Raw genomic sequence first — 13,438 nt, 5'->3', positions numbered from 1 at the left:
GTTGGGGAAAAGGTGCAGCAGCAATTTGAAATGATCAGTGCCACTTGCACTCACCTCTGCCTCTTAGCTTTCATGACGTGTTATATAGAGAATAGCAAGTGCTTTATCTTGTTTGTACTCACTCACTTTCCATAAGTAGATTTTTTTCTTCTGCAGTAACCTACAAAGCACAGAACAGAGAGGAGCAAACCTTCTGCGGATGGTTTCTGTAAGGGTTCTGTAACCCTTCAGCCACTCAGCAGAAAGGGCCTCAGAGCCCACAGCCAGCATATAGGAGGTAACACCAGGGTTCACCAAAGCTAGGAGCCACTCTTCAAACAAATTGTAATGTTAGGTAAGGCTAGAAGTGTTGGAAAACAAATAGTAATGGTACACACCTATATCCCAAGAACAAAAATACTCTAGGTTAGTCAGCTACCGAGATGTCAGGGGGCAGACACTGAACAGAAACTCAAGTTAGCATGCCAAAGGCAGCAGCTTCTGTCATCACTGATGGTGTGTGGGCTGTAGACTTTCTGTGTGTGTTACAGAGGTACAAGTAAATAGTTTGATCATCTTTTTTCAAAACTAGGGTGAGAGTCTATGCTCCTTCTGGATAGGAATGCATCAGAGAAATGTGGCAAGGTTTTATTTCAGAGTTCAAACAGATACAAATTTACAAGCAGTTTGTTTATCTTTCTATCTTTAGTGATTACTGGCGTTAGCTATTTTCTAAGCAACCCCCTACATCAAACATGGAAAATGTCTGTCTGATCCTTTACAACTGTTTTACTGTCACCCAAATGAGGCAGGTTTTTGGCTCCTGAGTCAGGGTTATGCTGGACAGCTGCTTTCTGTGGCAGCCCAAGGAGCCACCTCAGGCTTGCCCAAGGGAGATTCAGGCTGTACTGGATTACATTCTTAGGGTCATATTTAAGGCCTTAATCCGTGGAGTTATATTTGGTGGGACAGCGAAGGAGCAAGGTTTGTGTGCGTCTGCGGACGTGTCTGTGTGAGTCTGTACATGCACGCGTGCCTGATTGCTTGTTTTCTGCAATACTGAAACTTTCATGGCCATCATCAGCTGATACCTGTGGACTCACCTTTGTGTAGGATGTGATTGTTGATGTATGGAGCCAGGCTGGTTCATGTTGGATTTTATGGACTCTGGCATGAGTAATGCGATACTAATCTATAGATAAACGAATCTGCTGGTATTTATAACCAGTAAGCAATTGCCTCACCCACTAACTGCAAGTTTGGGGACGTGACAGTTACAGTAGATAATACTTTACTGTAGCTCTGAGCTGTCTGAGAACCTGCAGGATTGCCTAAATTTCTAAGGGAATATTTGATTTACCTTAAAGAAAACATTAACCTCGCCTCTGGTCATTCTTACTGACAGGGAGCAGCATGTCAACTGAGCCCAGACATAAAACACTTAAAGCCTGAGCCCTGTCAGTTAAATAAAACGATAAAATTGTAATCTGTTCCTATCCTACATTATCTGGTAATTAGCACATAAATAACAGTGAAATCATAGCATGTTTTTGGGCCTGTTTCTGTTCTGAAGGTCACTGGATATCCATAGGACAAGGGGGATTCATCACACAGAATCAATTACAGGATTAGGTAATCCCCTAAAATGGGATTGAAAAGTGATTTTGTGTAGCAGAATTTGCTATATATAATTATATATAGATAACATTAAGTGTCTTGTCATCTTGTGATTATATACTGTGGGCATAGATTTGTTGCTAATGTGTCTTTTCAACCGTCTGTGCCTGGAAAAGGCAGTGCAGAGAAGTGTAGGTAAACACTGCAGATGGTGAATCTGTACTGACTGAGTAGCTGTATGACAAATGAAATTTTGGAAATTAAAATTGCAGGCTGTGAGGAAGATCACCTATTAATCTTGGAAGTATGCCATTAAATCTAATTACTGTATTTTGTTGATATTACCTTAGATGTTTGAAATGAATTCTCCATCAAACGATAGGTGATGAAATATACCTAACTGAAAAGCTAATCACTGGAAGAAAAGGGAAGTTTTCTTGCTCTCAGTGATTGCTGGAGACATTGCAGGGGCTGAGGAGCCAGCAGCACGCGCTGTGTTGCACCTGGTCCCAGCAGGCACCACAGCAATGCCCTCACTTGGGCTCCTCCATTCCCAGCTCCCTGCCTGGTACAGCCCAACCCTCTCTGGGATGTTTTTAACAAGGTTATTCTTTTGCAAAGGCCAGGAATTAGTCACATTTTACCACTGCAGGAAAGTGACATGGCCAGAATTGTTGGCCTGAAAGAGTTTGCTTTTCAAAGTGAAGGCTGATGGAGAGCCTGCAGGCAGGAAAGACCAGTTTTACAGCATGACTCTGCCCAGTTTTGTTCCCTGCTCGAATCCCTTTTATTATCTTTGACATCCAGTCATCCAGATTTCACTATAAGCACATTTCAAGTAGTAAAATATGCAAGATACCGCATTAGAAGCATTGTGCTGTGCCTTGTCCTTGCTGGTGCGGTGTTCCTTCTGGCAGCCCCACAGCCAGAGCAGGGCAGGAGCTCCCAGCCTTCACTGCCCTGCATCTATCAGGGCAGAGCCTGCATGAGCCCTGTGGGCTGACCCATGCAGAGCTGCCAAAGCAGAAAAAAGTTATTCATTTTCCAACTATTTTATCAATTACTGGCATATCTCCTCTGCCTCCCAATGGATATGGTGGAACTGGAGAGCCAGCAGATTGAATTTCAGTCAGACTTTTGCCTAAGTAAGAACTGAGAGCAGCAATTAGATTTATCTTGTAAATACTCAGTACCAACATAGTGCTCTGTATGCTCCATGAGGCAAACTGATGTCTGATGATCATGGGTAGGCACGGAACTGCAGCGCACACCCATTTCTTCCACCTGCCAGAAAGATAAATTACAAGAGCAGAAGCGTATGCAGATGTTGATGCAGTGCAGAGCTGGGATAAAGTTGCCAATTTGGGGTGCACAGCCCATCAGTGCTAGCAGAACATCATTGCTACGCCTCCAAACTGACAGGCGTTCCACCTGAGGCTTCTATACATCCCCCTAAATAAGGAGGCAGGCTAGAAAGATAGAAAACAGAGTGAACAATGATGTAAAAATTGAGGTTTTGACAGTCAGAAATACTTTAAGAACAACTCTCAACACAGTGCGCAAAAAAGATGCTAAAAGAAAGTGGTAAAACTGTTCTGTGTCTACCTATATTTTACCAAATGCTAATCGCTTAAAAGCACCTCCTGTAATTTACTGAGAGCTGACAAGGGTGGAAGAGGAGGTTTCACGTCATTTGGAAAATATGAGAAAATTATTTTCTTTTCTTTAAGCATTGTAAAGAAATATGCTTGTGTGCTACCTGAATTGGATACTATTTGTGGAGATAAAATTATGACATCTTTTCTTACACTTACCACCTTCATACAGCACTTGACTTATTACCAATCATTTGCCTGTATCAACACAGCGCAGGCCCGTGACATTGGCAGTTTGCTATTTTTAGCCAATTGGTGTAAATCATGAGCGACAACGTTCTGAAATGTCTCACTTCTGACTTGTGTTGATACTGCGGCAAGCTCAAGACTCAAGCAAGGAGAACGGCTGGCTCCACTTTCACCTGTATTTCCCATGCAACAAGGGCTAGGGGGACTGAATGAAGTAGGATCTAAATGCTGTCCAGGCAGATAAAAGATCCATCTTCTTGGAATCTAAACCATGGGAGATGGAGGTGAATAAGTGGCCACGAACAGAGCAATAGCTACAATAAGTGTTTGTGGAGATGGCTGCTAAAGCAGTAAGCATCCATCTAACGGAGGCGAGTGTTACTCCCGTGTAATTCTGCATTGTGCAAGTTATTAGTAGAAGACTGTAACAAGCTACCAGCTTCAGCTGGTGTGGCTTCAGCCTCCTTCTGGTGATATGCTGTGAAACATTACAGCTCAAGCTTCATATTTTCCATATTTATGTTCTAAAATATCCAAAGGATTCTTTACCAAGCAGCAGAGACAAAAGCTGGCTTCTTAGGAAATTGTTCCGCATTTATTCACACACAGTACAGGCTTACCCTGCCATGTGCAATGGCTCCCCTGACAGTGAAAAGGCACTAAGGCACCAGAGCTGTATGAGCATAACGTTTTTGGGTAGTTAATAGAAACCAACATTATCAGGCAGACCAATATTTACCCCTGCAATGGGAGCATTACTCATTGAATAGCATCTTAAACTGTCCAACTAACTTTATACACTCACAATAAATAAATTCTGTTCTCTTTTATTATCAAAATTAATTACAGACAAGGTAAGTCGTAACAGCCTCACTTTCAGCTTAGATTTAAGGACAGTGAATATAAAAACTGTGCATATCTGATTCATCAGAAATGAAGTGCCTAACCCACAGTAAATTACTCTGTCCGCTGCTCTGTGGGGGCAGATGTCTACACACAGTATTGCGATGTGGTGCCTTTTGGAGCGACCAAACAGGAGGGAGGAGGAAAACAGTTAGCTAAAATGTAATGACTCTTACGATATGGCATCATTGCATCCTGCTACTACTGTGATGTGGCCATTCTTCTGTAACTGACATTTGCTGTTTTTATTGGAAATGACATAGCTTAAATGAATAGGTCCTCAAAATATAAGTTTCAATTTCATTCAGGAGCCATCGCGCCTGCAGTAGTGTGCTGAGTCACCCACTGAGCTCTGGCACAGGCCCAGGGAACCCGGCCGTGCCATCCTGCGTGGTTCACCCTAGGGATGTGCCATGGGAGCAGACCTTCCCAAGCTGCTGCCCCACACCATGCAGCGTGCCCCTTCCCACCGCACCGCTGCCTGGTGACCGGGGATGCCATCGAATGGCTGTGCTTCCTGAGCCCAGCTCAGCCTTGGCTATGAACCCAATGGAGGAATTCAAGTGGAATGAAATGTCTGCTTTAAGCACACGTTAGTTTTATATTATCTGTGTTTTAATGAAGCAAAGTCTCAATTTGTTGTTCTAACAGATGGTGGTTCTTCTATCTATATGTAAATTTTGAATATTCTGCTTACATTTTCAAATTTGTGAACATGACTGTTGCTTAAGTCTGTAAAACACTTAGAGGGTGAAAAATCCCTTAGACAATAGGAATAATCCATAAGATACACCCCTGAGATGGGCACGGTGAGCGCTGTGCTTGCCGTTCGGTACCCAGGGACAGTCCGGCCGGAGCCGGGCGCTGCTCGGGCGCTGCTGGCCCCGCTCTGCGCTCAGTCCTTCTCGTGGTGACTGTGCTATTAGATTCCGCTGATGTGCTTCTTTTACAAATCAATCATTGTAGGGGTAATTAACATTTAAAAGCCAGGTTTCTTTTAATTCCATTAATATATTTGTGACAAGAAATGTGTTGGCAGAATCCAAAGGTTAAGAGTTACAATGAAGAACAAGTTTTAGAATAAATGAAAGTTAAGGCCTAAAAGGGGCTGACAATGCCCCATTAATCTGCACGCTATTGACACAATAGTGCTCTGTTGTGTCAATGAGGATTTAAGAAGCTTTGCGGCGCATGTAACTGATGGTTTATCATATCAATAGGAGCCTGCATGTATTGGTGCTTAAAAACCTGTGGCTGTATAATTCCCTGCCGGCACCCTCTGTAAGTGCGCATACTTTTAATCCCCACAGAAAGTGGCTCTAGCCATGCTGCAAGTTTTGAAACTGGAATAAACCACCATCTTTAATATTTCAGCATAGATCTGTCTATGCCCGACTATCCCAAAGCTCTGTACTTCAAACCAAAAGCCTTTGCCATACAGCAGTGTGATCCGATGCTCAGCATCGCATTCATCTCACCTCGATGTATGGACGCCCTCCAACAGTCCGTGGCTGGGACGGGCAATGGAAGGGAGATCCCGCAGGGTGGGTCGGCAGCCCCGACCCCAGCCTGGGGTGACTGCCCGTGGACAGGCACAGAGCTGCTCTGGGAGCCAAGTGCTTCTTTTAGGGGTGGTCACATTTGTGCTCTGAGCCTTTTTGTCCTTGCGTTATAGTTTGATTCCCAACGCAGTGAATAGCCTCTATCAGAGCATTTTCACGCGCCGTGCAAATGTCTGTGCTCTTAGACAAGGGCTGTGTCTGAGAAGGAGAAAATCAAGTCTTTGCACCTTTAACAAGGCAGCGGCACTTGGGGTGCAACATAGCAGCGCTGTGTTTGCTGCGAGGAAACCCATAATGATCTCGCCTTTAGCCTGTCACCACTAGGAAACATCAGAGAGAGACAGCCAAGGGACGGACTTGCCAAAAACGTCCTATTCCCATGGCTGAGAGATTTTGTTGGCACCATCTCTAAAGAGAATTTACTATGGGCCGCATCCTGGCGCCCTCGCACAGAGGAGTCGGTTCCCGAGAGGCAGCGCTCCCCCTGCGAGGAGCACAGAGCCCGCAGGCTCCGCTCGCTGCCGCCCGGTGCCACACAACTCATCGCCCACGGGGCACAGGGCAGGGGCCCGGGTTCAGCCTGGGAGTGACTGCCACCCCTCCTCAGTCACGGTTTCTGTTGCTTTTACTCCGAATTCTTCTGTTTCCCCATTTAAAAAAGAAAAAAAAAAGAAAGAAAAAAAAAAAGCGTAGATGATAGAGTTGGGTGAGTAATCCTTTTTCTTTTCATTTTCTTTCGGGGGCATCCGAAGTATTTCGTGGCACTTTAAGTTTTAATTAATTAGAGTTTCACGTGGGGAAAAAAAAAAAAAACAAAACAAAAAAACAATGAATGTGTGACAGCTGTTCCTCGGACTTCACGTCTGGGATCCAGCCCTTTGTTTCTGGAATAGATATAGGCATTTCGGACGGGCACTTAAGGATGTCATTTCAAGGACGTCCCCCACTACCACCCGCGAAGTACTCATCTGCAAAATTGAGTCTCATCAGGCTGCAGAATTGCACTGCGAGCGATGGCTTTGGAAGTAGGAAAGCACCGTCTGCGTCGAGGCGCGGAGCTGGCCACGCTCCGGCCGCCCCTCCGCCGCCTGCAACGGCCGTTCCCCCGGCTGGGGCCGCCCAAGCCGCGAAGCCGGGTCGACGGAGCGCGCTAGTTGCGCGGAGCTCCGCGGGGCCGCCCGGGGGCAGCGGCGTGAGCGGGGCGAGCCCGGCGCTGCCCGAGGCAGGGACGGGCGGAGGCGGAGGCCGGGGCCGGGCGGCGCCGGGGCCGGTACCGGGGTAGGGCCGCCCCCGTACGGCGCTGCTCTGCGCGGGGCCCGGCCGGGGGCCGCCTGGCCGCTCCCCGGGGCGGTGAGGGCTGCACGGGACGGGGCGGCGGGGAGTTGGCGGAGGGGCGCGGGCTTTGCGCGGAGGCGGAGCGAGGCTGGGCGCGGCGAGGGGCGGGTGAAAACAAACACATTAAAGGGAGGGGAAAAGGGAAAAACGAGAGAGAAACGAGGGAAGAAAAAAAAAATAATAGTAAGGCAGGAGGAGGGCGGGAAGGGGTGGGCTCTGCGCGGTGCGCCGCCCCCGCGCTGGCTGGGCAGCGAGCAGAGCGCCGGGATGGGGCGGCCGGCGGGGGGCATCGGGCGCAGGAGGCAGCCCCGCCGGCGGGCGGCGGCCCCGGGCAGCGGCAGCGGCAGGTACGGGCACCGAGACGGGCACGGGGCGAGGGGACGGAGCGGCGGCGCGGGTCCGTCCCCCGCAGGTCGCCGCGGGAGCTTGGGGCAGCTGCAGCGGGCGCTTAGCGGCGGGGTCTCGGCGGGGAGCGGTGATTTACGGGCTCCCGGCGGCTGTCAGGCACTGGGAGGCAGAGGGAGCTGTGCTCCGATCTCCGATCTGTTACGGAGGGAAGCAAACCCGAGAGTCGGCTCTGAATCGTCCCCGCTCGAGGCTGGGGCGACCGCTCTCCGTCCTCGGCTCCTGCGGAAGCGGCGCTCAGGTGCGGAGCGGGGAAACTTTGTGTGGGAGCGGGCAGCGCTCCGCGGGCAGCGGCCGGGCGGCGGCGTGCGGGCTCCGGGGAACGCCTGCTTTGTTGTTTGTAAGCGTCGGATGGATATTAAAGGTCACACCGATATTTCCAGGTGGATATTATCCCTGCGCTTTAAAGATTTTGGGGGTGTTTTCTTTTTGGTTGTTTTCTGTTTCTTTTCGGATGATTTCCATCGCGTTTTGTCTCGTAAGCTGGAAAATGCAATTAAGTGTGCTTTAGGCTGACATGTTGAAAATCCTGTCGTTCCGGAGGGTATCCCACTTGTTAACATGAATACAGCGCCGTGCTGGTCTGCAATTAGTGGCTCTTCCCGTCGTGGAGTTGTTTCTCACTTCAGGTCAGGGTGATGCTTGTGGCACAGCGTTTCCCTGCGAGGAGCTGAGCAGAGCTCGGCCCGCTGTGCAGAGCCATTTGTATTTTGGTGCGTGCGTGGCTTGGAATACATTGGCTGTTGAGCATAGCAGCAGCTCTGATGGTTCATCGTGCTCACATATGTGGTGCTTGCTGTACAGATGGTATTGTGGCTTCTCCGTGTACACACGCACACATTTCACACGTAATGTGCAGGAATTACAGCAAACTTCCTCTGGAACGCTGCTCAGGGCTCTGTAAATGGGTGGCATTCTTCCCGTGCTTATTTCCTTTGAGGAAAACGTGCCTCTTTCTGGGGGTACCTTTGTGCCCCGAGGTGGTTGTGTTTCTCCCAACATTTGTAAATTGACTTAAATAAATTTGAGGGAACAGCTTCCCGCTCTCTCTTAGTGCTGCTGTACTGCTCTTACATACAGATACTTTCACAGAGGACGTTCTGAGGTTCTTTCCTTCCAAGTCCAACAGGAAGTTCATTGTAAATCCCTGCGATCACTTTTGTGGCAGAAGAGAATGGACTTTTTTTTTTTCCTGCTTTATTCACAGTATAAAATTCTGTGCACCTCTAAAGTCTGCTTAAGTCACTATTCAGTAAATTAAGCCGTATGTAATCACATTTAATGTAGTAAGCGATGGGCACGTTGTGTTGTGTTGGCAGATACTGTACAAACATTTACTCTGGCTTAGATAAATACAAATTGCAGTGGAGTGCTCTGACTCTTTCTGTATAACCATGAACTTTAACATTTTTTATATTAAGCAACATAAAACTCAGTTGTTTCGAAAACAGGAAGAGCAAGTTTGCAGTTGGAATTTATTACTATTCTCAATTATGTAGCTCGGTCTCCAAGAGGACAGCCAAAAAGCATAACCCAGGGGTCTAAAATGGTTTGCTTAGCAGGCTGCTCGCTTCCATCTGCATCTTCAGTTACAGCGAGCAGACACCCTCCTCCCCGCATCCTCCACTCTGTTGGTACCTGTTCTCATTTGTGGTTGAGATGGAACAAAGATAACATCATCTAACAGTGCTTTGTGTGATGCAGGAGTGTGTGCCAGGAATACAGCCGTGGCCCTGTCACAACCAGCTGTGTGCCTGCAGCCCCGTCTCGCACCCTTTTGCTGGGCCACCTGAAGGGCTCTGCTGCTGCAGCCGGCTCTCAGCCCCGGGAACTGCTGGGACTTGGATGGAGAATTGTGAGGAGCACACAGTTAGATAGGATGCTTAATTACATACGCAATTAATTCTGACTAAATGGGTCTTCGATCTGATCGGTCCTGTCGTGGGAGATACATGGAGGTAAAGAGAGGAAGTCATAGAAGCTCCCTTCAGAGCATGTGTTAGGTGTTTGTAATAACTCATCTGACAGCCAGTCACACACCAACTGCAGCTCTTGGTTATTATGGTTATCTTTTTATTGTTTTAGAAACATTATTGCACTTAGCATAGGATTCAGCATCCCTTGAAGTGGAATGAAGCCCATTTAGCTGCACAGAGCTTCCGTAGAAATGTTGAAATGCTTTGGTTGTGCTTCCTTCTGAAAAGCAGAAATGTGAAGTCAAGTGGAGAGATCCTGGGTGGATGTGGCCAGTTCTCATCAGGTGTCATATGCATGATGTGACAGGGACCCGTCTGGTTGTGGTCTGCCTTTGTGAGACAAAGGGAGCGGCTGTATGAGCAGCTTCTGTGCTTATACTAGCTTATGTTGGGCTTAATTATGTTGCACTCTGGTGTTTTTCAGAGAATGCTCTGTGTGTATGTGTTGCTTATTGAATAGAGATGGTGGTTGATTACATATTTGTGTGTTAAACCTACCAATAATTCCAGTTAAGAAAAATCCAATGTCTTTCCATTGGAAAAGGTAGTAATCTGCTCCATAAGTAATTAAGAAAAGAAGGTATATTATTTGCATTGGGTAGTGTAAGTTATTTTCAGTCTTAGCAGTGTGTAATTAAAACAGTTCAAATGTTGCTTTCGTCAAAACTGCTGCTAGAACAGATGATGCCTTTTCTTATGCACCAGATAAGCTACTGCAGTTACCGCTAAAATTCGTCTGAGCCATTTTATTAAGTTGTTACTTGTTCTGGGAATAGCTGCCAGCCTTGAGTTCAAAAGAAAGTAGGTTCTGATTTGTTCCCATGTCACATGGAGGAGACGTGCAGCAAAAAATCGTACTACTGCCCATCTGATGCTGTTTCCAGGAGCTCTGCGTGCCACACTCTCTTTTCCTGGCAGTGGTGTGACAGTATTTACAGTGGGCTCAGCTCCTTCAAACAGGAATGCTGTTGGAATGGTCCCACTTCCAAAGCCAAACATTGGTGCAACCACAGAGCTCAGAGCTGCAGCTCGCATATCTAACATACAAGTTGTGTTGATTTCCCAAACTCTTCTGTGCCGTTCGGCCTTTGTTAAGTAACTCAGATTAGCATTTTAACAGCCCTGAAGTGAACTCCTGCCATTCTCCTCGCTTGGACAGTGCGTGCAGGCCATCCATCACCCTGTCCTTGGCCACAACAGCCTACTGCCTCCACAGCCATTTGGAGCTGCACAGAAACCACCCGACTGTGAACGGCACAGCTGGCTGCAGCAATTTTTCCTTCCACGCCACTGGCAGCATTGTCTGGCTATGGTAACTAAAGCTAACACCCAGAACAGGGAGCTGTTTTGTGCCGGCACCCAGACTACATGGGCACAACTGGGCAGGCTGCAAGATGGCTGCTGGGCTGATGAGAGGAGGTGGCCACGGGGCTCCTTCTTCCCTGGGCCCGGCACACAGACTGCAACCTGTTGTGAGAGGGGATGGAGCTCACCCTGAGGGAGCCTTCAGCATGCAGGCCAGGCTGCGCTTCGAGAGCCGCCAGCTGAGGAAACACAACCTGCAGCTTCAACTTAGCCACGCAAACAGGCAGAGAGCGCGGAGGATTTCAGCTGTGTGTTTCACACATTCTTGGAGAAGCCTTTTTAGTTCCACAACGGAAACCATGTGATTTCACAGGATCCGTGCCCAGACTCTAAGACTTGCTACAGATGCGTTCCTTGGGTTGTTTTGCAGATCTACAAATGCAATAGGGAAGAAGTTGTAGGATTTATTGCTTAATGGTGACCTGAGCTCTAAGTGGCAGGTAACTTCTCCTCATGGCCCTGTGCTAATCTCACTTGTGGTGATTTTTTGCATAATTTAAGCAAATTGGCCTTGTGTGACTGCCTGCCATGTCAGCCACAGCTTGCTTGCTAGGAGGGAGCCTTGCTTCAAGAGCAAAGGAGGTCAGGAGGTGTTGCGTGGCAGGAGGGGCCAGTGGACACGGGCTGGAAGAGGAGGAGCTCAAGCAAGCAAGTGACATTTGTTCTGTCCAGAATGGTTACAAACCTTGTAAATGAAATCAGTCCCTGGACAGCTTTGATTTATATTCTCGTGCAGCAGATTGGCCTTGGTCTGCCTGACCTTGGTAACATTACAGAGGTCGCATTTGCACACAGATACTCCTCTTGCAGAAAAGTTTGTTGTTGCTGTTATTTTTGTTAGCCATTGGTGCCCAAGAGCCAAATCCCAGCCTGGGTTTCTAATTGGGTAGGCCTCAAACAAACACAGAATGAGAAGGAGGGATCCTGTTCCCCACCAGGGATGGTTGCAGGGATGAGCAGCAGATGGGTGCTGTCAGGCAGGTCATTGAGGAGCTGTTGGCCTGCATACCCAGGGCCGAGCTGGTCTTGGTGCAGGGCACACATGCTGGCAGGTGTCAGAGGCAAGGAGGGCTTCGATGAGGATTTGTGCTGCAAGTGAGGATTAATTGGGCGGTGCTAGCTGGGGGGCTCCACAAGTGTGTGGGGGCAGCAGGGAAGCAAACAGAGCTGATTGTCTGGGAAGGGAACGAGCAAGCTGTGGGGACCAGCAGCACAGCACTTGCTGTCAGTACTGGGAGCAAGCCCTCAGCAGAGATGAGAGGTGATCAGCTGGTCACTCAGCTCAGCTATTACTGGGATAATAGGCTTTTCTTAACATGAGCTGCATAGTTCATCACTCTCGTGCCAAATGGTCCTGACAGCTGGGCCTCTGCTCTTTGAGCAGCAGCGAGGTGCCAGCCCACACCGCCTGCCGGGAGTGGCAGGTAGGGGTGTAGGGCCTTCCCCCAGCCTTGCTGTGCTGTGGAACAGAAGGCTTTCCCCTGCAGTCCCACTGCTGTGCTTCCCAGGCACTGGTGGGGAACGAGGAGAGTGGCGGCTCCTCGTGGCACCGACAGAAGGTGTTGCTGCTATTTCTGTGTACGTCTGTCATGACAGATGTGCTTTGGGGTCAGAAGAACATTGTCCTGCTGGTATTTCCAGCCCCAGTTTATATATACCTCTCCTTGGGCACCCCTCCCAATGCTGTGTGTGAACAGTTGTGCATCTATTGGACCATGCAACAACCCTGGTTTGGAAGGCTGCAGAGAAAATTACATGTGTAATTTAGCTTGCAGGAGCCTCAGTGTGTACTTAAGGCTCCAGGATTAAAATTTTAAATGGTGTTTGAACGTAGTCTACTGTCAGTAAGGAGGCTGTGACTCTGCCTGGTAGTGAAATAGTAGCTAAAAACAAGAGTCATGAATGCTCAGCAGTAAAGCACCCAGGTGTTAAGTACCAGGGTACCCAGTGCATGGTGGCTCGGGGCTGTATCCTGCAGAAACAACAGAAGCAGGAGAGGGCCATTTACTTTCAAACAGTTGGCCAAGAGCCAGCGCTGGCACCCCTTGCAAATATAGCTATATTTGGTGTATTGCCGCCCAGAGACAAGTGGTGAAGGGAAGGGTAAGGATAAGAGAAAAAGCAGTGGTGTGAAAGCTGTCAACAGCATGCGAACAATGTCCCCAGGTGTCTCATGAAAGGAGTAATAAGGGGTAAAAAATCATCTTGCGGAGTTGAATGGGTTCTTTCAATTTACAAAGTTCTGCTCTCCACGGCGGTTTCTTAAACCCAGCACGTGTTTATCAAAGATTAACGCTGAGAAGCCGGTAATTTGTTTTTGCTCAGCAAATCGTATTTCTTCATGAAGTGAGTGCTACGTGGATATTTTTAGCAATGTATAGATTTTTTTTTTTCTTAATGATAACCTCAAACTAAAGTAATCAAATCCCATGTTTGGGGATTAATCTGATTC

The 13,438-nt window shown here is 48.1% G+C and overlaps 1 protein-coding gene across 15 annotated transcripts in view; it reads left to right on the top strand.

The window, feature by feature from the left end:
* SEMA6D (semaphorin 6D) overlaps positions 1–13,438 on the top strand; it is a 607,749-nt gene that overhangs the window by 570,981 nt on the left and 23,330 nt on the right. For 8 of the 15 annotated variants that reach the window (XM_048956682.1, XM_048956678.1, XM_048956680.1 and 5 more), the window contains exon 1: positions 7,459–7,587. The exons of 5 other annotated variants lie outside the window; for them this stretch is intronic. The gene's annotated coding sequence lies outside the window, so the exon portion shown is untranslated. Of the gene's footprint in view, positions 1–7,232; positions 7,256–7,458; positions 7,588–7,864; positions 7,887–13,438 lie in introns of those variants that run through there. 2 more of the 15 variants (XM_048956675.1, XM_048956674.1) reach the window with 2 other exon arrangements.

Source organism: Lagopus muta, chromosome 10 (genome assembly GCF_023343835.1).
Source record: "Lagopus muta isolate bLagMut1 chromosome 10, bLagMut1 primary, whole genome shotgun sequence".
Lineage (NCBI taxonomy): Eukaryota > Metazoa > Chordata > Aves > Galliformes > Phasianidae > Lagopus > Lagopus muta.
The sequence above is the reverse complement of the archived record's forward strand: the minus strand, read 5'-3'. Positions and strand labels throughout refer to the sequence as shown.